The sequence below is a fragment of the Trichosurus vulpecula genome, chromosome 1 (assembly GCF_011100635.1).
Source record: "Trichosurus vulpecula isolate mTriVul1 chromosome 1, mTriVul1.pri, whole genome shotgun sequence".
Classification (NCBI taxonomy): domain Eukaryota; kingdom Metazoa; phylum Chordata; class Mammalia; order Diprotodontia; family Phalangeridae; genus Trichosurus; species Trichosurus vulpecula.
In genome coordinates this window covers 201,144,191-201,168,542 of record NC_050573.1, presented here as the reverse complement: position 1 = coordinate 201,168,542, position 24,352 = coordinate 201,144,191, and the positions used below count along the sequence as shown (strand labels likewise).

General features: G+C 35.3%; 1 pseudogene; it reads left to right on the top strand.

The window, feature by feature from the left end:
* The first annotated feature begins 468 nt into the window (after window positions 1–468).
* Window positions 469–21,025, top strand: LOC118835677 (annotated as a pseudogene).
* The last annotated feature ends 3,327 nt before the right edge of the window (window positions 21,026–24,352 follow it).

The window sequence follows — 24,352 nt, the reverse complement described above, 5'->3', positions numbered from 1 at the left end:
TCTTTTTGAAAAATTTTGCATCCTTATCACTACCCATCCACATCCTTTTTGTCTGCCCCACCTCTCCCCATCTCCTATTGATGAGCGTGGTCTTGTTCTCTATATCTTGTCCATATCTCATTCTGTGCCTCCTAAGAGTTGGGAAGTCTGCTTCATCATGAGTCTTCCTCAGTTATGCTATGTCATCAGATTGATTAGGATTCTTTTGACTTTATCTTTTATATAGTACATTGAACACAGAAGTGATAGAGGTCAATCGTGGTGGTTTTATTGTCATGAATGATGAAAAGAGATCATTACAGAAAGACTGACAAGTCTTACGTATTTTAGGCATTAATTGTCATTTCAGTAACATCATTCCCATTCTGGGCTGTACTATTATCTCATCTACTTAGGATTTTCTCCACTAAGCCTTAGAAACCTCCACACAGTGATGTCAGAGGAGAACATTGTGTCATCTCCGACACCATGGTGTCAGGGGAGGGTATTTGCAAAATAGGTTAATGGATTACATAATAAATGAATCATGTGTATGACAGATTTTTTAAAAATTGAATTAAAAAATTGAATTTGGTAATTAGAATGTCTTTGGTGACATTTGGAAATATAACCTTAGCAGAGTTATCAAGAAAGAAGCCTGATTACAGAGTTGTAAGGAATGAAGAGGAGAACTGGGCACTGAATGAATGACCAAAAAACTGACTTGGTATCTCAAGTTGATAAAAATTAAAAAAAATCTTTATCTAAACATCAATTAAATTCAACAAGTATTTATTAAGCATATATAACATGTGCCAGGGAGACAAAGACAAAAATGAAAGAAACCTTGAACTTGAGGAGCTTATCTTCTACAAATGTATTACAGGAGAGGACACCTTCTACTTTTCTTGCCCAATCTAAGGGTATAGTGAAAGACAGGGTGGTACCCTTGTGAGGAGAGAGTTAATTCTTTGTACCTTCTTGTAGGAAAGGTAGAATGATAATATAAATAAATTAGAATCATAACCTCAACAACAGTGTATTATACGTGAGAGAACACCCACTTGAATAGTGGATACTATTAAGGGTAAAGCCTGCTCTCACCCACCAATGTTAATTTGTAAGCCTTTAGGAAATGCATAGGTTGGAAAGACTAGAGAGAGGCTCTGTTTCTGGAATCAAATGAGGACTTCCATGCTTTTCTGAGCTCCTAAGACCTTATTTGAGCAAGAGGGAAGCAATTTTTAAACTAGTAACATGACTACCCCTAGAATAACCAGGGGATAGAAAAAGAGGGTAATTGAATAAAGGTATGCACGTGCTAATGTTTTGAAATATAAGTCACTCTTCAGAGTGCCGTCAGAGAATATTTTCTATCAGCAGACTGACCGTTAATCAGCAGCTTCACAACCAAGGGCAGATCTCAGGCTTGGAGGGTGCTGATGATATCTGGACATGATGATAGATGCACATGTATTTCAACAATTGCCCTTCCTGGCCTCTCTCCTTTTCAGTGAGCTGGCTTACAGATTAATGGAGAAGTCATATTGATTTATATTAGTTGTTTTCCTTGGTGCCTGTGTTATCCTTCTGCTCCTCTGTTATCCAATTTTTGTGGTTTTGTTTGGAGACATCAACAGGAGCTTGTTATATGGACTGGATTTTTACAATCAAGTTACAGGTCAGCAATGGTTACTGATTTCATCAAAAGTTATTCAGGTATCTATGTCCAAGGTCACTGTAAGGCTCATTCTTGCTAAGAACCAGGTCTTAACTGGGGTATCTCCAGATCATATCCCCGCATACTTCTGAACAAGCATTTCTTAAAAGTCTACTATAATAGATGCGATATATAATCTCTGCCCTTTGTAAGTAAAAAATATACTTGGAAAAACAAAACTAAGACAGGTGAAATGTGTGATGAACAATTATGTGCCCCAGTGTGGTGTGCTTAATATAAATGCAATATGAATTCAGAAAAGGGAGTGGGAAAGCTAGGCAAAAAAAGTCTTCTCAGTCAAATGGGACTGAGTATTCTTAATCCACACAGCTACTCTTATTCATAGGCAGAAAAGATGGCCACAATATGGTATTACTTGTTAGCCATGGTCCCTCTGCTCTAGGGGGAAGTCCTACCACAACAGATCCATTTACTTGCAGAATCATTCACTGCTACTGAAATGTCTGCAAAATTTCTTCAAGGTTATACTTGACCTTTTATTCACCTCTAATTTGATTCCTTGGAACTAGCTTTTCTCTAAATAACTATTAAGTATAGTTATTTAAAAAACAGGTGGTGATGCAATTTTTAAAATCAGTGAGTCAACGAAATAATCAATCCAAAAGCACGTGTCAGCCACTGGGGTAGGTGCTGGGGATACAGCAACATAAGCAAAGATACCAAAAACAGTTTCTCAAGGAACTTAAATTGTATTGAAAGACACATTCTAACATATAAATGTATATATGTAGGAAAAATGCAAATTCTATATAATTATGTATTTATGTTATATATTTTTGTATATATATATACACGCAATATATTTTAAAATAAATTTATGGTGGTTTGAAGGGAAGCTGCTAACAGCTGAAGACAATAAAGGCACATGTAGATATTCAAATGGTGCTTTGAAGCAGTTTATAGCTTTCTTGATTTTAACATAGACTGTTCATCAATACCTCAGAGTAGAATAACATCCCAGGAAGACTGAGGTTAGGAAACAGGTGTGGAAATAAAAACCAAAACCAAAATAAAATCTCTATTTTTTTTTTTTGCTTCTCTGTGAATCATAAAGCTCAAGCAGACTGTCCCTGCCCTAATACATCTCTGCCTCTGCCTCATCCTCATAGTCATGTCTGTTATGGAAAAATCTACTCCTGGTAACTTCCCTTGAAATGGTTGGTCTGAGGGGTTGGAGTAGGGAGGACAGTGTAGGGGCTTGGCTGGTCATTTTCCAGGAGCTTCCTTCCCTGTGACATCAAAAGTGGGAAACAAATCAGTTGCACCGCAGTGATGCCCTGCATTCCCCGTAAAACTCAAAGCCCTTGATCTGCTTCAATGCTTCATCAATAGTTAGGTTGCTCTAGCCTTACTTAATACGTGAACTGTGGAGCGCCCCTGGTGGTGTATTGATGTCTTGCTGTAGTTTTGGAGGTTTTGGTTACCAGTCCCATGTGGGAAGTGAGAGTGTTACCTTAGTTTTGGAAGTGTTAGCTCCCACTTCAAGGCATTTGAGAGATGGGTTCTTGACCTTGTTTTACGGGTGACTTGCTGTTATATAGCCTCAACTGAATCATCCCTGATACTTACCAATCCTTCTACTGGAGCCTTATTTACTCCTAATTGCCACCCTCCCCACCTTATTGATTGTTCTAAACCTTTTCTTTTCACTACTAACTCCTTGCCTGCATATTTTTAAAAATTATTTCTTTTAATTGTTGTTGTTGTTGTCAAGAACTTGATAAGTCAAGTCAGTAGCATTTATTAAGCACTTACTAAGTGTCAGGTACTAGGCTAAGTAATGGAGACATAAAGAAAGGAAAAAAAATTCTCTCAAGGAGTTCACAGTCTAATGGGAGAGAAAAACATGCATGCAACCATGTGAACATAGGATATATACACATATGTACATGTATAGACACACATGCACACATGCATATATACGCATATAATAAATTGGAAACAATTTAGAGGGAAGATGCTAGCAGTAATAGGGATTGGGAAAGGGTTCTTACAGGAGATTTTAGCTGAGACTTGAAGGAAACCAGGGATCTTTGGAGGTGAAGGTAAGGAGAGTGAGAATTTTAGACACAAGGGACAGCTGGTGAAAATACATTAAGTCATTAGATATAGCGTCTTGTGCAAAGACCAGCAAATAGCAAACACATATACATATAATTTTTGTGTGCAAAGAAGAAAAGATCAAAACTTCATTAATAAGTCTGTACCCCATTCTTTAAAAATAAAAGGATGGTAAAATAAAAGCAATCTGTAACTGAAGTAAAGAGCTTCCACTCCACTGCCATTTTCTTTTTTCCCTTACCCAGACCCCAATCACAGATTCTTAGTTGTTTTTTTTCATTTTAATCCCTGTTTCATGATTCTGACTTTGAAGTTTGTTTTGCTTGTGACTATTGCCTTCCTCCTTTGTTTCTTAACCTCTCTTCCCTTTTTTCCCTGTCTCTGCCTGTTTTCATGTTGATTTTAATGTATTACCATACCAAACTCTGTCTGTGTGTCTATGTCTCTCTGCGCATGTGTGTGTGTTCAGTCTGCATTTGTCTGGTTCAGACAAGAGTGAAATTCACATGATTGCTTTTGTCCCTGCTAGTTCCTGCATGTATGAATATGTTTATTCTTATATTCAGTAATTATGAGACATAATAAATTCCATCCTCTTCTTCCCTATTCTCTCCCTTATGTACTTATTTCCCCCCCCTTTCCCTTTTCTTAAGACTATAAAAAAAGACTGTAAAAACTGTCTCCAGCTTTTTGTTTGTCTTGCTTAACAACCTATTTGACCCTTGAATACATTAAGATTCTGAGAGGTCACTTTTCTCTCCCTCTTAAAATGTAGACATTTTATCATTACCCTTTCTAAATGATTAAGCATATTTATTTTTCTATGTTTCTCTTGACTCAAAGAGTTTCTATTCAGCTCTAATCTTTTCATTAGGAATAACTGAAAGCCCTCTATTCCACAAAATGTTCATTTTCCCCTATAGGATTGTATTTAGTCTTGCAAGATATGTGATTCATGGTTGTAAGCTGTCTTTTTTTAATATCACATTCTAATATTTTCTTTCATTTAAAGTAGTTTTGCCAAGCCTTGTGTGATTCCTTGGCACTTAAGTTTTCATTTATGGCTATGAACAGTATTTTTTCATTGACTGGGTTGTTCTGGCTTTGGTTATGGCATTTCTGGAAGTTTTGATTTTTTTTCAGATGTAATCAGTAGATTCTATTTTCATTTTGCTTGTCGGTTCTAATAAATCTGGGTGGTTTTCATTTGTGATTTAAATATGGCATTCAAGCCTTTTTTTTGGTCCTGGTGTTTAGGGAATCCTGTGGTTCTTAAATCATCTTTTAACATGTTTTCTTGGTCAGTTGTTTTTGCTAGTAGAGCCTTAATTTTTTTTTCTATTTTTCAATATTTTGGTTGTGGTCTAATGTTTCTTGATGTATCTTTTGAGTAATTGATCCTATTCTACTTCAAGTAGTCTGTTCAAAGCTTTTTTTCTCCTTTAATTTTTTTCCTTGAGAATTACTTAATTTTTAAAAAAAACCCTTGGCTTTATTTCTTCCAGGTACTCTTATAGTCCTTGTGGTCAACTCATTTTTCTTTTAACCAAGGCCCTATTTTTGCTTGTAGAAGCACAGAAGGTCTTCTGAGTTTTTCTCTTGGATGTCTCTTGAGCCATAATATTTAATAATAGTGCCTGTAGCCTTCTTCACTTTACATATGTCTCTAGTCTCAGTTCTTTATTTGTAACTTGGTGCCAGGGCCTCTAGCATACACTTGCTTATAATATATCTAATCTCTGTTCCTCTCCACATTAGCACCTTCTTTAGTGAAACTTACCCTTTTAATAATTCAATAAATACAGGTTCTCTTTAAAAGATGACAATAAATACCTAGCACTTTCAGAGATCTCCTGATCTGATATAAAGAAGCTAATGACAAGTAGGGATTCCTACCTTTAAAATGAAGTATCATTATATAGTGGATAAAGAGTTGGACTTGGAATCAGAAGAATTAGACTCATATCCAAGCTCTGATCATTTCCAGCTGTGTGACTCTCTTAATCTCTCTGGGCTTCAGTTTCCTCATCTGTAAAATGAGGGATTAGGAACTTCCTGGTTATGCAACCAATGAGGTGAAGGGTTAGATATTTCTTCTGATCCCCCATAAACTCTAAAATCTCTTTAAAATAGAAATTACGCACAAGAGATAAAATGATTTTAGCTATCTCTATGGTTTCGGACACCAAAAATTAACAACAAATTAATAGCAGAGAAATAAGAGCAGAGAACACTAATCCTTAAAGTGCTCACTCAGCACCTCCTCACCATCTTCCTGCCAGCTCTAGCAGCAGAGATGCATAAACTTAACCAAGTGTTTCCAATTTGTACTCAACTCTTTATGGATAGCATAGCAGAAACAATTGGCAGAATAGGGTTCTCAAACTCTTGGAACCATGGTAGAAAGTCTCACCAAAGAAACAAAAGAGAGAATAATTGATTAAGAATGCAAATATGCAGGAATAATGGAAAATCTGGAAGAAGAGAGGCAAAATGTAACAATAGCAAAAGAAAACATGATCTCTATATGAGCAAATGTATCTATTTCCAAAACATAGAGAAAGCTTAAGTCTTATAATTCTCCCAGAAGAACATAAGTCTAAAAACTTGAATAACATAATACAAAAAATAGTACAAGAAAACTGCCCAGAACATGTGGACACTGAAAACAAATTGCAAGTCAAAAGAATCCACAATTGCTTCCAGAAAGAAAAAAAACAACTTATACAGCAAATGCCAAGATACATAGTCTTTAAATTCAACAATTCGAGTGATGAGCAAGAAATTCTGCAAGTGACCACATCTGGCTATAATAACACAAGACGTAAGGGGAAATTGAATAACCTGTTCCAAAAAGCAAAATAGTTCGAGATGCAACCTAACTCAACCTACCCTGAAAACCTGAGCCTAACCATTTATGAAAAAAATATGGATGTTTAATAATAAATGGGTATTCGAAGCATTCTTAGAGAGAAAACTGGACCTGAAAAAACCCAACTTACTTTTCAAATGCCCCATATATCAGAAAAAAGAAAGATAAATATAATAACCAAGTATCATCAAAACAAAATTAAGAAATTTCTTTCTAAAAAGACACAAGGTGACAAAGGTAAAAGTAGAAGTCAAAATAAATGATGGTAGAGAAACAAGCCTGAAATATCATGGACCAAATTTCACAACATCCTGCTTACAGGTGAATACATGTTTTTATGGCATTAAATTACAGAATGCAAGAAGGCATAAGAGGGGTAGGGGAGTAAAAAAATAGATGTAAATATGTGATGCATCCTAATCAAGCCAAAGGCTGACAATGAAAGGAAAATAATTTCGGCAGTCCTTTAGAAAGAAGAATGACCAGATGAGAATGGGTGAAGAAACAATAAGGAGAGATTGAAAAGTATGTAAATAAATTGGGAAATCTTATTTCAGTGGCAGCAGGAGGTACCACTGATGAATGACCCTTACAATGGGCATAATCTGCAGGGATTTGATACTTAGAGGTCATTCATCCTGCCTCACAAGAAAAAGAATCAGAGCTCCTTGAAGGAACCTTTGCCCAGAAGAGTAGGAGAGTATGGACCCAGGTAGAAATTTCAAGGCGAGTGGGAAAAATGATTATCGCAAAGACAAAATTAATATTTAATTACACAATCAGGGACACAGGGAATTTCCTGCAATGGGGCAATTGTGTACCCATTACCTCCACTGATTGATATTCTTAAAAATGAAGGCCAACAGAAAAGAGGGGCTGGGGCAAGATCTATAAGGCAATAACGTATGGATTGTTTAGAGGAGGGAACCCCAAATAGGTACCTGTGAAGCTTTAATTCCATCATGAATATTATGACTAAAGACTAAATAAGTACAAGGACCATGAATCAAAAAACAAGAGTTTCAAATAGATAGAAAAAGAAGATATGTAAATGAAGCAATTGAAGGAAAGAGATCTTTTTTTAAAAAAAAAGACATGGAAAATAACTAAGGAACAAAACAAGTTGAATCAGAGGAGAAAAGGGAAAGTTTTAGTTTACTACTTAACTGAGAGGAAAAATATAGGGTAAGAATTAAATAAGTAGATAAAAGAAAAAAGAATAAGGAGCCAATAATTTTTGCAAAACTCCAAAATAAAGGAAAGGAGTAACAAATGGGAGGAGTGGGGCTTGAAGATGAGAGGAAAAGAGTCAGTGTGAATAAGGTGTCCTGAAAGTAGATTAAGCTAAAATAAGTTGAGACATAGTACTGTGTTTATAGCAGAAGGAGGAACAATCCTAATTTGGAGGAAACCCTCCCCCCAATATTAGAAACAAATGGAGGATAATATAAACCTTAATCTTATAACTCTAAATGTAAATAGATTAAATGATCCAATAAAATTAAAAAAAATACTGACAGATTGGATAAGAAAACAAAACCCCACAATCTGTTTTTCACAGTAAACATACATAAAAAGCAAAGATACATAAACGATAAAAATGAGGGGCTGGAAAAAAATTACTAGATGTTAGATGAATCCAAACACTAGGAGTTAGAATTATGATATCAATCAAAGCAAAAACAAACATTCAAAACATAAAAATGATACAAACAAGGAAATCTACAATATGCTAGAAGGAACCATAAACAACAAACCAATATTTATATGAAATTTATATCCTACAAATGCCATAGTATCTAAATTCATAAGGAAAACACTACCAGAAGACATTACCTACAAGAAGACATAAAGAGTAACACAAAAGTGATAGAAGATTTCAATATCTCTTTCTCAGTTTTGGATAAGTCTAACAGAAAGACAAACAAAAGGAAAAAAATACAGTCAAGCAATTTCTGGTCAATTTCTTAACAAACAAGAGACTTATGCTGTCTTTTAAGTGGAACTGCTAATGGATACATTTATGTATGTATACATACATGCCTATATCTCTATTTAGCATCACATCATACTTTTGTAGACATTGATTATGTATCAGGGCACGGAGATTTTGCAAACAAATGTAAAAAGGCAGAAATACTAAACATATCCTTTACAGAACATTATACAATAAAATCGCTAATTATTGTAGGGAAAACAAATAAAAGGCATGCACTCAAATTAATAATTAAGAATGACATCCTAAATAATGAGTCAAGGAATAAATCAGACAATTAGAAATTATGAGAAACAAAATTGAAATGACGAACTAACATACTTAAATTCCTAGGACTTTGCTAAAGCAGACGTACATTAACAAACTCCTGGTCCTGCTGGATTCACAGGAGGATTCTATAAATAAAAAGTTGATGGCCATACTAAATAAATTATCCTCAAAAAATGAAAAAGAAATCACCCTACCAGATTTCTTTAATGAGACAAAGATATTCCTAATACCTAACAGAGGGAGAATAAAGCCAAGAAGGTGAATTATAGAGTAACATCATTAATGAATATCAATTCAAAAATTTTAAATAAAATTTTGTCAGACTACAGCGACTCATCCAAGAAATCATTGATTATGATCAAATTGGATTTTTATAAGAATGGTTTAACATTAAGAAAACAATCTGTATAATTAATTATAGTTATTAATATTAATTATTTATTATTATATAGAATATATTACATAATATTATTATAATTAATATTAATTAATATATTAATTATAATTTTATTAATTAATTATATTAAAATTTTAAAAATTTGAAATCCCATTATTATCTCAATAGATATGAGAAAAATCTTTGATAGTTCCATGCAATTCAATAATCTGCTATAAGCGAGGAAGATGCTAAGTGCTGGGGATACAGATAAGAAAAAGAAAGACAGTCCTTACCCTCAAGGAGTTTACAATCTAATGGGAGATGACAACACAAGAAAGGAAGCTGGAAAAAGGGAAGGGGAACACCCTGGGGTACCTGCCGGTGGAGGCATTATGCTCCATGGGGTTAAAACCAGGCAGAAATGCAGAATGGAAGCGGAATAAGCAAAGGTTTTTATAAGGGAAAGCTTTGGGTGGTGTTTAGTATTCTATCCTTGAGCCCTCTAATCAGAGAAGAGAGGAGGCTGAGGGAGGTGGAATAGTGTTGAATATCTAAGGCTGGTGGGAAGTGATCAGCTTAACTTGGGAGAGGCATCTTCTTCTTCACTGGAATTGAAATGAGTCACCTGCACTAAAAGTCCTGCAAAGTATAAGCATAGAGGGTCTTTTTAAATATCACACACACACACACACACACACACACACACACATGTACGCACTACCTAAAACCAAAAGCAATCATAATATGTAATAGGAATACACTAGAACCTGTCCTAACAAATACAAAAGTAAAGCAAAGATGCCCGTTTTTGCCCCTTTTATTTGATATAGGTCTGGAAATGCTTGCAATAGCTGTAAGATAAGAGAAGAAAATTAAGGGCATAAAGATAGAGAGGAGATAAAATTAACCCTATTTGCAGAAACTATGATGACATACTTTGAAGTGAATATTGCAAAATCATGAATTATAACAAGCTTGGCTCAGAAGAAGAAATAAGAGAAGAACCTCTAACTGTAACCCTTTGCAGTGATGGGGGGTCCTCAAAGGCCGTACTTTGCACAAAATTTTAGACTTTTTCAATGAATTGATCAGTCATACTCATTTCCCCCCATTTTATTTCCCTTTTCTATCCTTTCGTCATTAAAAATAATATTTGTTTTACGCTTTATCTCTGGCAAAGGAAGGGGAAAATTCATTGGGGGAAACTGGTGATCAAAAAAAAAAACCACTCCTGAAAAAAACAGCAATGAAAACTTATTAAAACAAATGAGGGAGTTGGAATAGATGGCCTCTAATATCTCTTTTGCCTCTATATCCATGAGCCTATATGGCTCCCTTGTCTGCTTTACATGAGGAAAGTACTTAGCTAATTTTATGCAATATACTTGAAAATGCAATATTCTCTTAAAATGTTTTCCCTCATTTTACATTTGTCCATTTCTCCCCAGTTTTATATACAGAAACACAATGTCAGAGCTGGATGGGACGTTAGAGATCATCCATTTCAGCACCTTCATTTCTTTAAACTTAGTTTTTATTGGTATCTTTTTTAGATCACCATCTTTTCTCCCAGGATCTCTCCCCACCCTCTCCCAGAGAGCCATCACATATAGCAAATAGCATTTTTTAAAGAGAAAAATGAAAAAGAAGAGGGAAAAAATCAATATAACTGACCAATATATAGAAAAATTCTAAAGATTTGTGTAGTTTTTAATACTTTGTGGACTCTCATCACCGAAAAGGGCTGAGGTAGGGGTGGTTTTTCATATCTCTCCCTTTGAGACTTACTTATTCTTTATAATTTTACAACATTAAAATCGTTATTTATTTTAAACATTTCTTTTTTTAAAAAAATTTGAGTTACAAATTTTTTCCTTCCCTCTAGGTCTTCCTTCTACCACTGAGAAGTCAAGTAATATGATATCAATTATACATGTGAAATAATGTAAAACATATTTCCATATTAGCCATGTCACAAAAAACTTCATGAAAAATAAAACTAAGAAAGTCATACTTCAATTTACATTTAAAGTTCATCAGTTCTCTCTCTGGAAGTGGATAGCATTTTTCATCAGGAGTCCTTTGTAATTGTCTTGAATCACTGTCTTGATCAAAGTAGTTGTCTTTCACAGTTGATTGTCATTACAATATTGTTATTATTGTGTACAATGATCTGGTTCTACTCACTTCCCTTTGCATCCATTCATATAGGTCTTCCCAGGTTTTTCTGAAACCATCCCCTTCATCATTTCTTATAGCACAATAGTATGGTTTCACAATCATATACCATGACTTATTTAGCCATTCTCCAATTGATGGACATCCCCTCAATTTCCATTCTTCACCACCAAAAAAACCTGATATAAATATTTTTGTACATGTAGGTCCTTTTCCTTTTCCTTTTATCTCTTTTGGATACAGACTTAGTAGTGGTATTACTGGGTCAAAGACTATATACACTTTTATAGGCCTTTGGGCATAGTTTCAAATTGTTCTCCAGAATTCAGAACTCTACCAATAGTACCTTAATGTCCCATTTGTCATTTTCCTTTTCTATCATATTAGTTAATCTGATAGGTGTGAGATGGTACCTCAAAGTTGTTTTAATTTTCATTTCTCCAAACAGTATTGATTTTAAGCATTTTTTCATATGACCATAGATAGCTTTAATTTCTTCTTCTGAAAACTGCCCATTTATATCCCTTGAACACTTATCAATTGGAGAATGGCTTTTGTTTTTATAAATTTTATTCAATTTTCTATTTATTTGTGAAATTAGGCCTTTATCAGGGAAACGACTACAAATTTTTTGATATTACTTAATTGTTAATGGTATCTTTTAGCAAAATATAGTTTCTTTTGATTATCTCTTCTAATTAGATCTATTTTTGTTTTTGCTTTGTCTGAGATCATGATTGCTAACCCTGTCTTTTTTTTTTTTTACTTCAGCTGAAGTATTATAGATTCTGCTCCAGTCTTTTATTTTAACTCTGTGTATGCCTTTCTTTTTCAAGTGTGTCTCTTGTAAACAACTTATTGTTGGATTCTGGTTTCTAATCCATTCTACCATCTGCTTCTGTTCTATGGGTGAATTAACTGTATTCACGTGCACAGTAATGATTACTGTGTGTTTCCCTCCAGCCTATTTTTCCCTGTTTATCCTTCCCTCTCTTTGCAAAATTTTTAATGCTTGTTCTTTCCACTTACATTATTGTACTCATTATATGTACTGTTTTCTTGGTTCTAATTACTTCATTTTGCATCAGTCCATGTAGATCTTTCCAAGTATTCATCACATTCATCATTTCTTATGACATAATAATATACCGTTACAGTTCACATATTACAATTTGTTTTGCCATTTGTCAATAATGGTCATTTACTTTGTTTACAAATCTTTGCTATAACAAAAACTACTGCTGTAAATATTTTGGTATATGTAGGGATTTTCCTCTTATTAATGGCTTCTTTGAGGAATATGCTTAGGTTAATTGAAATTGCTAGGTTAAAGGGCAGGGGCATTTTAATTATTTATTTGAATAATTCCAAATTTCTTTTCAGAATGGTTGTACTGGTTCATAGCTCCACCAACAATCTATTAGTTTTCCTATGTCTCCATAACCTGACAACATTAATTATTCTAAATGGTTTTATGATTTGCAGAGTCTCAGGTGAACCCTCAGGGTTTCTTTGATGTACATTTCTCATATTATTGGTGGAAAAGTGTAAAAAGAAGGCGGACTTTCATTTTTGAATTTTCCTAATTGAAAAGCAAAGATAAAAGTGAGGGAGCAAAAATATGTTCATATTTTGGCTGTATATCATATTTTTAGAAATACTTAAAAGTTGTTTCTCAAAAGGAGAATATTTCATTCCTCCCTCATTTTCTTCTTTTTAATGAATAGGCATTGAAAAGAAATTGGAAAGGATTAAGTTTCTCATAAGCATGATACTTCAAATAGACACTTCTGCCAAGGAGTAGACTAACATACAACTTTAATTTTCTGCTGTAATATTAATAAATCAAAAAACTAGATAAGCTAAATCTACTATTAAAATTTTTCCCATATCCTTGACAGATTAGTCTTTTTGGGTCTGTGCTGACAGCTTTAGGAATTGAGTAATATTTTTCCTAGTACTAATCAAGTTATTTTAGGTATGTGACTGAATTATCTCTGGAGATTTCTTTAAAAGAACTCAAGGGGGCATTATTCAACCATAATCTAAAAAACACTGTAATGCTTTAATTGTTTTTATTTTTAAACTGAGCTTTTCTAATATAGATTTTTTTCCCCAAAGGAGAGAGAGGACCTGGTTTATTTCATGACACTTTATGATTAAATATAAATTGATTTAGGTTTAGCAAGTGAATAAAAAATTACTTGTTTGCAAATGCTAATGGGACCATAGAAGCCTTGAAGGCACAAGGAGTCTTAGACACTTTAAAAAAACATTTAGAATCACTTTATATGAATAATAGAGTTCACAGAATCTCACATTTGAAAGGTGGTCCACTACTTCAACAGCAAAACTTAAAAAGTAATGTTCACTACCATAGTCCTGATGGATGGTTCTATAACTTTTCTCAATTTAAAAATTAGAAGAATAACTTTAATATAAAAATTAAAACTGGAGACCTAAGATGAGTTTTTTGTCATTTAGTATGATTTATTTGGTTATGCTTGGAGCTAGATGAACAGACATAATGATTTCTTAATTCTTTTCCAGCTTTGTGGATCTATTAAATTCTGAGACTGTTTCTATACATACACCAGTGGTTTGAGTGTTTTAGGTGAATGGACTTGTTCATTACTAGCTGCCAATTAGTAACTCGTTCGTTTAATCAGATCAGTCAAACTAAGTGGCATAGAAATGTATAAAATACAGTTATCCCTTCCACATTGTGACTTTCCCCCAAATGATGTTGATATATTGTGGGACTGACATAAGAAACTAAATGAGATTTTTTTGGGAGTTTTGCAGAAGCTATAGAAAACAGGTGAAGACCAGCAGATGACACCAAGCCTGTGACCAAATACTTAACCCAAATTTTACAATAAGGTACTCTAGTACTCCATAAAAGAAAAATAAAAAATTAAGACTTCTTCTTTGGTATGAAGAGAGGGCCAAATATTTTTTACTCAGATTTTCCAGATTGCTGGGGGTGGGTGGCTGGGAGGGGGAAGGGTTGTACAGTCCCCCTAACCTCCATGATGCAGAAGGGATAATTGTTCATAAATGAAGAAAACTTCAGTGAGTGGTTGGATACTTTGAAAAGAGTTCTTAAAACCTAAGGGTTATTCCTGACTCTTCACTATCCTTCACCCTGTTCCCTGCTCGGCCCCATGCTTCTCCCTCGGCCCAGTGCAGGCCTTCATCATGCCACATCTGGATTATTGCAATAGTCTGCTGGTGGGTCTGCCTGCCTCAGATCTCTCCCCACTCCAATCCATCCTTCATTAAGACACTAAAATGATCTTCCTAAAGCACAGATTCCATCATGTCACCCTTCCCTGCTTAGATAAACTCCAGTGGCTCCCCATTTTCTCCAGGACCTAATACAAGACGCTCTGTTGGCATTCAAAGCCCGACATAACTTAGCCCCCTCTTACTCTTCCAGTCTTCCCACATACTTTTCTATTCAGTGACCCTGGCTTCCTGGCTGTTTCACAACTGAGGCACTCTGGGCATTTTTTTCTGGCTGTCTTCCATGCTTGGAATGCTCTCCCTCCTCAACTCTGACTACTGACTTCCCTGGCTTCTTTAAGTCCCAACTAAAATCCCATCTTCTATAGTTAGCCTTCCCCATTCCCTCTTAATTCTAGTGCCTTTTTCTGTTAATTATTTTCTATTTTTTCTTTATATAGTTTGTTTTGTATACGGTTTTTTTTTTACGTATTGTCTCCACCATTAGATTGTAAACTCCTTGAGGTCAGGGACTGTCTTTTGCCTCTTTTTGTGTCTGTAACACTTAATATAGTGCCTGGCACATAGAGGGCACTTAATAAACATTGATTGATTGATTGTGTAAATATCAGTTTTTATCATTATTTTGAGGCTAAAGAAGATGAAAAAGCATAATATGCATTGTTGAAAAAGGATAAGAAGAAAGAAGGAGAGAGTTTGTAAGTTTTATAATTTTGATGCCTGTGGTTAGTTCTTTTGTTGGCATTCCTTGTATTACCTATCTGCTGATTACTAGGATTAGACCTATGGAGATACAATTAAGTTACATTAAAAGGTGTCTGGGGCTGTTGAACAAATAGAACTCTCTTAGACTGAGACAATACTGGGTAATGAACAGCATCATTTAATCAGAGGTTTCAAAGTGTTCATTTCACAAATAAGACCCTCATCTTACAAAGAGGAGTCTGGCAGTGAATAAATATTATTAAAATAACTTTATAAAACAGGAATTGGAACAAAGGAATATTAGAGAAATATTTAAAAAAGCTCTATTATTATTGAATGCCAAGATTTCCAAACTCTGGTTGCATATTCTTGGATCATAAGACAAACATCTTAGGTCATTTGACGTTCTCCACTCATAGATTTGATGGAGAAAGAAGTTATAGTCATGAAATAAAATTTGATTGAAATGTTATGTTATATTGTGTTATGTTGAATCATTCATTCAAATAACATTCATTGCACACCCACTGAGTGCAATGTTGTTATAATCTCATTAGCGTAAGTTTTATTTCCAGAAGGGAAATTGAGAAGCCATCTGATCTCCTGAAATTGTTTTATCAACATATTTTCATAAATAGTAACACATTCCCCAAGAGGAAAGAGGGAGAGGAAAGGCTGACTTCCTCATGTTGAAAGAGCATTCAGAAATGTCCAAAGCAATTTTAAAGCAGACCACACATAGAGAGAACTCTGAGTATTTTAATAAAATAAAAATAACTTGTTATCAGACGTAAACACTTGACTGTCCAAACTGATCGCAAGTTATCTCTTAGAGTAACACCTGTTCCAAGGTAGAGATGCTCCTAATGATGCCAGGGTGATCAGTGCTCTCAGAATCAATTCACAAAGCCTAAACAAAGTTGAGCAAATGAGAAATCACCTAGTGAATATGCAGAAAATTTAGAAAAGATGGGCTCTGAATTCTATGGATTGCTCATCTATCTGGTTCTGATAATGGCTTAATTTTTCACTTTAGTAGTAAGAGGTTCATTTACTAAATATTTAGCTAACCTTGAACAATAACAATAAGGTGACTGAGAGGAATGGGACACAAAAAGTAAGTTTTGATGGTTTAAGAATGGAATAAATCTGGAGCATAAAACCCTACGTTTTCAGTAAGGATCTTATAGTATTCTTTAGGCGATGTTGGTGAAAGGGACCCCCCACCCCCGGCCCATAAAGGGAATGAAATGAAACTGAGTCTGATCATAGATTACAAAGCTTACAAAGCTTTATTTTCTGAGAAAAGGTTTGCAGGGGAGAGAAAATCCTGCAAGGTAGCAGAGAGGGAGAATTCTCAGTTGCTCAAAGGGGAGTGAAAAAGGGGTGAGATAAAGTTTCTAGGGGCTTTTGGGTGGGGAGCTGGTGGGTTAAGGGAGAAGACTTCTGAAGACATAATAAGCCAGGATGTTTAGAAAGTCTCAAGTAAGGTTTGGAGTCTGCAGCTGCTGCTCAAGATTGCCCTTAAGCTGTTTGGTTTCTGGCAGCTACTGGCATTTTGGGTTAGCTGGAGTTCACTGACAAAGGATCATCGGTATGTCAAGCAGCTTTGGGCTTCAGAAGCCTGTCTGATTGGCTTATAACTCAGGCTGGTACAGTCGTTATAAAGCTCATGTTAGCAATAATAATGTGTAGGAGAAATATACTATTCATTTCTTATGATTTGACTTATGGTAATGACACCAAGCTAAGCTTTGCATTCAGTAACTTTCTAGAGATACTTGATGATTTGCAGGATTTCTCTTTTCCGGAGAAAAGTATGGAATATCTATTGTCAGTAGTACTTAGTGTTAGAGCTTTGTATTCAGTTCCATTCCATTCCATTCAAGTAAATTCGATTAATGTCAAAACATAAAGTACTTACAAGGTGTTATACTTCTTGTTGTTCAGTTGTTTCAGTCTTGTCTGACTCTTTGTAACCCTAATTGAGGTTTTCTTGCAAAGATTCAGGAGTGGTTTGCCATTTTCTTCTCCAGCTCATTTTACAGATGAGGAACTCAGGCAAAGAGGGTTAAGTGACTCACCCAAGGACACACAGCTGGTAAGTGTCTGAGGCCAGATTTGAACCCACAAAGATGAATCTTCCTCATTCTATGCCCAGCATTCTACCTACTGTACCATCTAGTTGCCCTATACAAAGAAAATAGTGAAATAGTTCCTGTACTCAAGGAGATTGTTATCTAGTGAGGGAATTGGACATGTATAGAGATAAGTATAATCTAAGGTGGAAAATGATAAGGGTAAGGAAAGATCAGACAATATGCTCTAGGAATAATTTGGGGAGAGAATACTAATGTTTGTGGGTGGTCAGTGATGGGAGGGGGATCAGGCAAGAATCTAAACTTATTAATCAATGAGAATGTAGAAGTTATATATAAATTAATTAAATGCTGCTAAAATACTACTTTTCTTTTATGGTTTTTCTCATTTACATGTAGGATTGAAAATGAACCACAAGGAATGATTTTTGTGAGAACTTTGAATAATACCCTTGTGGCCCTTTCAATATCTTCTAATGAAAGTTTATGAAAAAGGGAATGTTCAATAGGACAGCATTTCCTGAGGAAATTGGTGCCAGAAGATGACTTGCAGACACAGCTGTTTGGAAGAGATCATATTTATGATAGACTGCTTAATTGGGCAAAAGATTTTGTAAGTAAGCAATTTTTCCTTTGCTTTGCCACAGAAATTTTTTTTAGTTGCTGTGCTAGAATTAACTATCAGTATACAATTATCAACCTCAGTGTCAGTCTTCTTCCAAATGATTTCACCTATTGTGAGTGAGAAACTATAATATAATCAGGAGAGTAGCTATACTTTTCAATGGATCACTGTTAGGTCCATGGCTTAAGTATCATCTTTAGAAAAATAAAGACTATATTGCCAAGAATTTCAGATCACTTTTGGCTTCAGCTAATCCATCATAGAGTAGGGTGAGTGAACTTGGCAGACATCCTTAGCAAGGAACCATTGTGCGGTCCTGCTGTTCCTCTCCTCAGCTTTGAGTGTATAGCCCTCCACTACCTGTTCCCAAAGCTATATGACATCAGGTCTTGTCTGGCTTCCTACTCCAATATTGTGTACTGATTCCTGTAGCATAGTGGATGCGTGGGCAGAAACAAGATGATACATTCTTCTTCTCTTAATTTCACCATTTTTATTGATGGTATCATTATCCTTCCAGTCACCTTGGTTCACTGTTGTGAGGTTATCCATGGCCCTTTCCTTTTCCTCACCTTCAATATTCCATCAATTTACAAGTATATTCTAATTAAACTAACTTGCTAACTGTTCTTTGCACGAGATAGTCCCTATCTGTGCCTTTGCCCAAGGGATTTTTTGCCTCAGAGAATACCTGGATTCTCCCAGAACACAGCTCAAATGCCCCTTTTTGTGAAGCCTTTTCTGATGTCACTAATTGTTAGCATGCTATTGAAATTGCTTTAATTATTTGTATACATGTTATATGCCTTTAAGAAAAATATAAGTGCCTTGGGGGCAATGAGTGGCTTTTTTTTTGGTATCCCAGCCCCTAGCATAATACCTTGCACATAGGAAGGAACAAGAATTATTTATATAGCACCTACTATGTGCCAGGCACTGGGCTAAGTACTTTACAAATATTATCTCATTTGATTCTCACAACCCTGGGAAGTAGGTGACAGTATGATCACCATTGTACAGTGCTTTTCATAGTTAGCACAGTCCATTCCACAGTAACATAAAAGCATCTAAAAAGATGTCATTATTTATACTATTTCTATACATATTTTTGTTTATATTTCATTTTCTATTTATATACCTATATTTTATTTACTATTTATATACATATTTTTATTTACTAAAATATATTAATACATTTATTATCAATTCTAATAATAATACTCAATAAAATATTATTCTGATTTTTCTTTGTGACTGGTTTCTTGAATACTATGCCAGGCAAATAGAAATACTGATTCTACCAAGGACATGTTTATAGCAACAAAAATCTTATAGATACCCATATAATCATGGTGGTATGATTAATATCTTTCACAGGGCATGCAGAAGCCTGTATGCACTGGTTTGTTCCTGGGGCTCATGGCAGGCTCTACTGCTCTGGATGTGTGTTTCGGGCTGAGTTAGAGCCGAGCCCTGCCCTCCTCGGACCTCCATGCCCAGGGGCCTGCTGAGATAAAATCAGGGCTCTGAGATATGGGTGGAGCCAGGAGGAGGGGTCTCGCCTTTGTTGCCTCCCTAGCAATTCCAGGTCCCTGCCCGGACCTGCTTGAGCACATGGAACTTCCGGCTCTCTGTCTGGGCTTGCCAGAGCACATGGAACTTCCGGTTCTTTGCCTGGATTTCCTGCCCGTAGGGAACTTCGGGTTAGCGCGGGAAGAGAAGGGGAGGAGAGTAGGCGGTGTTGGGGCGGTCCTAGTACCTGGGTGTCTTGATTTTACCTGTTCTTTCACCCACATAACCAAAGAATGTACCTATGTCACTAAAGATATAAAAATGCTGCTTGCTGAAATAAAATTCGGAGTCATTCACCACCTTTTGGCTCCCGCCCCATACATTGTCCATGAGATCAGGCCCTTTGTTAGGCAAAGGCCTGGGTGTGGGGGGCTAACACAGACCCCCACGATTTGGTTGCGAGGCCAGGGACTCGCAACAGACATGTCCTGAAATGGGCTTATAGTGAGAGGTGGCAGCTGATTTCTGGCAGCAGGACAGTGGTGAGAAGATGTGCCTGTCTGACATTAACAGCTACAGATGAGAAGATTTTGGTGGCAGACAAGTCTGGAGATGCATATTCATTTTCAGTATTGGCACCACATCAGGGTGAAAAACTTGAACATGGACACCTGTCTATGTTGTTGGATGTGGCCATGAGTCCTGACGACCATTATATTCTCACAGCTGACAGATATGAGAAAATCTGTGTTAGTTTGTTTGCAGCACCGCACAACATAGAATCTTTATATTGAGTTTGTGAGCAGAATATTTGTGGTACCAAATCATCCAGATCTGTTATTATCTACCTCAGGGGACTGTACTCTGAGACTCTGGGAATACAAAATCAGAAAGGAATTGCAGTAATATCATCTCAACAGACTGAGAAGTTTTGAGGCAACCCCATGTGAGAAGATATTTTCAGTGTCAAGGATAACTTACTATTGCCAAGAAAACTACATTGCCATTTTATATGATTATATTCCTATAATCTACATCTTCTAACTTGATGACAACAAGAAACAGCTGATTTCCAAACAAGACCTTACCATTAATCACAGAATGTGGGACATTGCTTTTGAGGAAGCACAAGAGCTTTGGGTTTTACAAGAGTGTAGAAAAATGCCAGTTTTGCTCTATCACCTTGAGAATGGACAGTGGCAGCCTATTTCCAAAAATGATATGTTAAGGAAAATCTCCAATAACCTACATGAGAACTGGACCACGGTGGAAAGATCCCCTAGTATGGATGACAGCTTTATCAGTCTCTACAAGACCACATTTGATAACATGACTAATTACTTGAAGAAAAAAGATTAATATCTGTTGATTGAGAAAATACATGATGATCAAAAGCTACTATGAATTCAGTAATGTTTTAAATGAATTTGTATTTGATTAATTACAACACATACACACACATATAAATATGTATTTGAAAAATAGTGATGCATATATGTAAAATGACACTTATTTACTCTACACTACGTAGGTTTGCTTATTTATCACCCCGACTCATTTTAAAAGATGGACTCAATTATGCTGATGGTTTTCCTAATATTGAACCAGCCTTGCATTCATGGAACAAATCCTAAAATCCTACCTGGTCATAGTGTATTATTCTCATGATAAGTTGAGGCAATCTTTTTGTAAATATTTTATTTAAAAATTTTGCATCAATATTCATTAGGGAAACTGGTCTATAATTTTCTTTCTCTGTTTTGACTTTTCCTGGTTTGGGTATTAGTATCATATTTGTGTCATAAAAAGAATTTGGTAGGACTCCACCTATTTTCCCAAATAGTCTATAAAGTATAGGAATTAATTGTTCTTTAAATGTTTGATAAAATTCACGTGTAAAACCATCTGGCCCTGGAGATTTTTTTTCCTAGGGAGTTCATTGATGGCTTACTCAATTTCTTTTTCTGAGATGGGGTTATTTAGGAATTTTACTTCCCCTTCTGTTAACCTGGGCAATTTATATTTTTGTAGATATTCATCCATATCCCTAAGGTTGTCAAATTTGTGGGCATACAATTGGGCAAAATAATTCCTAATTATTGTTTTAATTTCCTCTTCATTAGAGGTGAACTTACCCTTTTCATTTTTGATACTGGTAATTTGATTTTCTTTCTTTTTTTAATCAAATTGACCAAATGTTTATCAATTTTATTGGTTTTTTCATAAAACCAGCTCTTGGTTTTATTTATTAATTCAATAGTTTTCTTGATTTCAATTTTATTAATCTCTCCTTTGATTTTCAGTATTTCTAATTTGGCATTTAATTGGGGATTTTCAACTTGTTCTTTTTCTAGCTTTTTCAGTTGAATGCCCAATTCATTGATCTCCTTTTTCTCTATTTCATTCATGTAAGCATTTAGTGATATAAAACTTCCCCTAAGAACTGCTTTTGCTGCTTCCCACAAGTTTTGGTATGTTGTCTCATTATTGCCATTCTCTTGAATGAAGTTATTAATTGTGAGCCAAATTTATAGGAATACAAGTCATTCCCCAATTGAGAAATGGTCAAAGGATATGAACGGGTAGTTTTCAGAGGAAAAAATTAAAGATATCTATAGTCATTTGAAAAAATGCTCTAAATCAATACTGATTAGAGAAATACAAATCAAAACAACTCTTAGGTACCACATCTTTCCTGTCAGGTTGGCTAAAATGACAAAACAGGAAAATGATAAATGCTGGAGGGGATGTGGGAAAATTGGAACACTGTTACATTGCTGGTGGAGTTGTGAACTGATCCAGCCATTCTGGAGAGCAATTTGGAACTATGCCCAAAGGGCTATAAAAATGTTCATACCTTTTGACCCAGCAACACCACTTCTAGGGTTGTATCCCGAAAAGATCACACAAGTGGGAAAAGGACCCGTATGTACAAAAATATTTATAGCGACTCTTTTTCTACTAGCAAAGAAATGGAAATCAAGGGGATGCCCATCAATTGGGGAATAGCTGAACAAGTTGTGGTATATGAAGGTAATGGAATACTATTATGCTATAAGAAATGGGGAAGATACGGACTTCATAATAACCTGGAAAAACCTACATGATATAATGCTGAGTGAGCGGAGCAGAACCAGGAGAACATTATACACAACCACAGATATATGGATTCTGTGATGACTAACCCTGATAGACTTTACTCTTCTCAGCAAGACAAGGTTCAAAGACAACTCTAAAGGACTCATGATGGAGAGAACTATCTACATCCAGAGAAAGAACTATGGAGTCTGAATGCAGATTGAGGCACACTGTTTGCTCTCCTTTTTTCCCCTTTGTTTTTTTTTCTCTCTTTTTTTTTTTTTGGTTTTGTTCCTTCTTTCTCATGATTCATTCCATTGGTCATAATTCTTTTTTACTTCTTGACTATTGTGTAAATAAGTTCAATGAGAAGTTATATGTAGAAGATATATCAGATTCCATGCCATCTTGGGGGTGGAGGTGGGTGGCGGGAAGAAAATCTGGAACTCAAAATCATGTGGAACCAAGTGTTGTAAACTAAAATTAAAAGATCTTAATTAAAAAAAAGATGGACTCCTTGCCCCAAATCCAAAGTCCTCTAGGAGTTGTTTGTCCTCCAGGTTGGAAACCTCTGGTAGAGTGAAAATTCACTGGGAACTTTGAAGATGGGAGATCTGGGGTTTTATCATACTAATTAACTGTGTCTTCTTGGGCAAATCACTTTACTTCTCTACCTCTGTTTTCTCATTTGGAAGTGAGGGGTTGGGTTGGAGCTCTTTTAAAGTCCTTCCAGTTCCAACTTTCTATGAAATGACTGAAGTATTTACCAGAAATCAGATTTCTCTCTGTGACTTCGTATTTTAGTTCTTTGGAAAACTCTCTACAACTCTCAACACATCTAGTAGGTTATTCTTTAATAATTGGGGATAGCTATTCAAGAGGCAGAAATATCACTGTGACTCTCAGTGGCCCCTTAAATGAAGGGCTTTCTATAGTTGTTAAGTATAAAAGGTGGGTCCCAGTCAGTGAATATGTCTTTGCCTGGATAGGAGCAAACCAGAATAGGCTATATTCATCAAAATTTTATAAGAGAAAGAGAGTACTGAAATTGGAGTAACCTGACCTGGTCTTGGGCAAATAGCTTACTTTCTTTTAAAGAGTAGCTTTTTTTAAAAAAATTGTTTTTTATCCTTAACTTAACCACTAAAAAAAGAGTTTCTATGCACACAACAGAATATAAAAAGTTTTATGTGAAACTACTTGAATCTCCTTTTTTATATTATTTACTATTTTTAGTATATAATAAATCTTGTATGAACTTTCCAAATTATCCTCTGTGTTTCCTTTTGAACTTCCTACTGTTCTGTGTATTTAGGAAATGTTATAATGGCCCTCTTTTTTGGCAGCAGTACTGGGTAAGGTTATCACTTTCCTTTCTAAGCTACTTATTCTTCCAATTCTTTCCTCAATACTTTTAATTCCATTAGTAAAAAAACTCTTCATTTCTTTTAGGTATTCATCTGGTTCTTATAAATTATCCATTTATCTCTACCGTGATCTTTGAGGTTCAGCACATTGAGTTTTGAAAGCCATCTCTGGTATGCCACCTAGGTGGCATGGATAGACATGATATTGAGCCTGATCCACTTTTACATAGAGTAGGAGAAG